Here is a 3026-nt window from a genome sequence, read left to right on the forward strand (position 1 = left end):
CCATACCATAATAAATAAATAATGAATACTAATCTAATGGTATGTATTATTTGTACGAACGATTTGATATCATTTATTTAATCCAAATGGTACTATCTTTAATTTTTATGCAATGAACCTTAAGTATACGTAGGGTAAAATCAGGGATTATGGCATAGGCTACTTATATGGAATAGTGGCTTATTTTTTAAACAAAGCATTGCAATCTGGCGGCAATCGCTGAAAGTTATTGCAACTGTTACCAAACATGTCATAACAAGCAATGAACTCGATCCGATCAACCGTTTTGGTACAATTAACATTTATTCATTTTCGTTACGTCAGGAGATCCGGCAGCTTTGTCTAAAAAGTGTTCTCACAAACTGAAGGTAAGTTTTTTTAATGCTTATATTGCACAGACGCTTTTAATAATGTTGCATGAACAATATTATGCAGATTAATTGCTATTTCAAACTTGTTTATTGCTACGGAAAGACTTTATTTGTCATATGACGATATGCAGGTAATGTGGAATACATCGATTACATTATCATTAAAATAAATATTAACATTTGAAAATATAACTTCTTTATTCGTTTTCTTGTGAATAATGTTTATTTTAGGTGCTAATATTTATTGTACGTCATAATTTAATGATTCAAGATTTAATTTTATTCTTTATTGTCCATGCGTAATAAAACGTTCGTAATGATGCTATTATATTTTCTGTGTTATTGTACAATAAAAATTGAACAGTTTTCTATTTTTGTTGATTAGTTTATTTAAATAAACAAATTTGTACTTCATTTATTGTGTTATTTATTACTATAGTCAAAATTTCATCGGTATTCCATATTACATCCCATTTTTTAGACTCTCCCATTTTCTTATTTTTAACTTTTTTGTTAATATTGACGTTGGACTTAAATTTTGGCAACTTTTATTTATTAGATGTTGTAGCTAACATATTCCTCAAGAGTTCTGTGTAAATTTAAAGTTTTCATGTGCATTTATATCGGAGCAATGCTAATTTAAAAAAAACTATTCCGTAATCCCTGCTTTTACCCTATATTTATTGAAGAATCTTCCTATTCCAATTCAAATGGTTTAAATTCTTTTTAAATGAAATTATTATATCACAATTCATTCAAAGACATTTCCTCTTCCAACTAAAGTAGTGGTCATTTAATTTCTCCTTCAAAACATTATTATACAAAACATTATCACAAAATTGCGTTACCTTGCTCAATTTAAGTGTTACCACAAAAAATTAAAGAATTAATCGCATAAAATGAAAAAATTTATTTTAAATAGAAAATATCAACAACTGTGGTGCCAAGTTAAATTCTACTATCAAAATGAAAAGTAAAACTCAAGTGATACTATCTTTATTATTTACTTAATCCCAATGGTGCTATTTTCAATTTTTATCCAATGAAACCTAAGTATACGTATACTTATTGAAGAATCTTCCTATTCCAATCCAAATGGTTTAAATTCCTCTTAAATGAAATTATTTATTATATCACAATTCATTCAAAGGCATTTCCTCTTCCAACTAAAGTAGTGGTTATTTAATTCTCCTTCGAAACATTATACAAAACATTATCACAAAATTTCGTTACCTTGCTCAATTTAAGTGTTACACAAAAAATTAAAGAATTAACCGAATAAATTAAAAAAATTTAATTTAAAAAAATAGAAAAGTTTTTCATGTAAAAACACTTGGCGCTGCTAGATCTCGAGATATATATATATATATATACATATGGTAGTATAGTAGTAAAACATGAATGTAAATAAGAAGGATAAGAATAATAATACTTAGATAAATAATATAAATAAGAAGCATATTAATAAGAAAAATCAGAATTATATTAAAATATATAAACGAAAAATAAGAAAAATAAAAATATAATAACACAGTAGTATAGTAGTAAAGTATGAATGTAAATAAGAAGGATAAGAATATAATACTTAGAAAAATAATATAAATAAGAAGCATATTAATAAGAAAAGACAGAATGATTTTAAGAAATATGAACAAAAAATAAGAAAAATGAAAATATAATAACATGGTAATATAATAGTAAAGCATGAATGTAAATAAGAAGGATAAGAATAATAATACTTAGATAGTGTAACCGTACTTGCGAGCAACGGCACAACTTCGTCGCGTGTTCTTCATACTCCTCTTACGCAAAAGTATCTCCTTTCTCTCAGTAACTGAATTTTGCGACAGCCAGGCGGTTTTTCGGTCAAGATTGTAATTCTTATTACTAAGTTGGGCGCCAGGCACGAAAGAGCGTGCCACTCTTTCCGAAATCTCCTTACTTTTGCTCGTAACCAATTCGCGACGGCAGGGGTGGGTAGCAAGAGGTGTGGGAAATTTGTCGGAGGGCGAGAGAGATAGGCTACAAGAATAACGTACGCGAAGATGTAAAAATAAAAACAAATATATTTGGTAAAAGATGGTAAAGTAAGACTAATGACATCGATGACGTAATTACAAGTGATCTCCGGAGTTTCGCTCCTTTGCACTACTCTATACTCTCGGTACTCGCACAGAGTCGCCAACTTATCTCGAATGCCGAACGGCGGTCATACGCTACAGCACGAGCCCCTCGGTTTCCCGCGGCGGCCTCCGACGGTGTCAAACGCTTTTCTCAACCGTTAAGAACCCGTACCCGCTGTATCACCAGCCTCCTGACACGCAACGCCAGCACGGCGAAAGTGCAGCGCGATTACAACAAGCGTCTCTATGCGGCGCGACTCTGCTCGTCCGCGCGAATTCCAGAAACTGACTCTATTAGAGATGCAACAACCGGAAGTCCACTCTGCTCGACGACGCGGCAGTAAGCGTTCCGACGCAACAGTACATTATTCGATAACACACTTACAGCAAGCGTTTCTACGCGACACAACGATACACGATAACGCGACTACAATAGGCGTTTTTACGCGATCCGACAATTTACGACAATACGCGACAACACGAAAACTTACAACTAATGACTCATCTGTGGCCGGGGGAGGCGGGGGGGGGG

The sequence above is a fragment of the Trachymyrmex cornetzi genome, unplaced genomic scaffold (genome assembly GCF_001594075.2).
Source record: "Trachymyrmex cornetzi isolate Tcor2-1 unplaced genomic scaffold, Tcor1.1 scaffold669, whole genome shotgun sequence".
Classification (NCBI taxonomy): domain Eukaryota; kingdom Metazoa; phylum Arthropoda; class Insecta; order Hymenoptera; family Formicidae; genus Trachymyrmex; species Trachymyrmex cornetzi.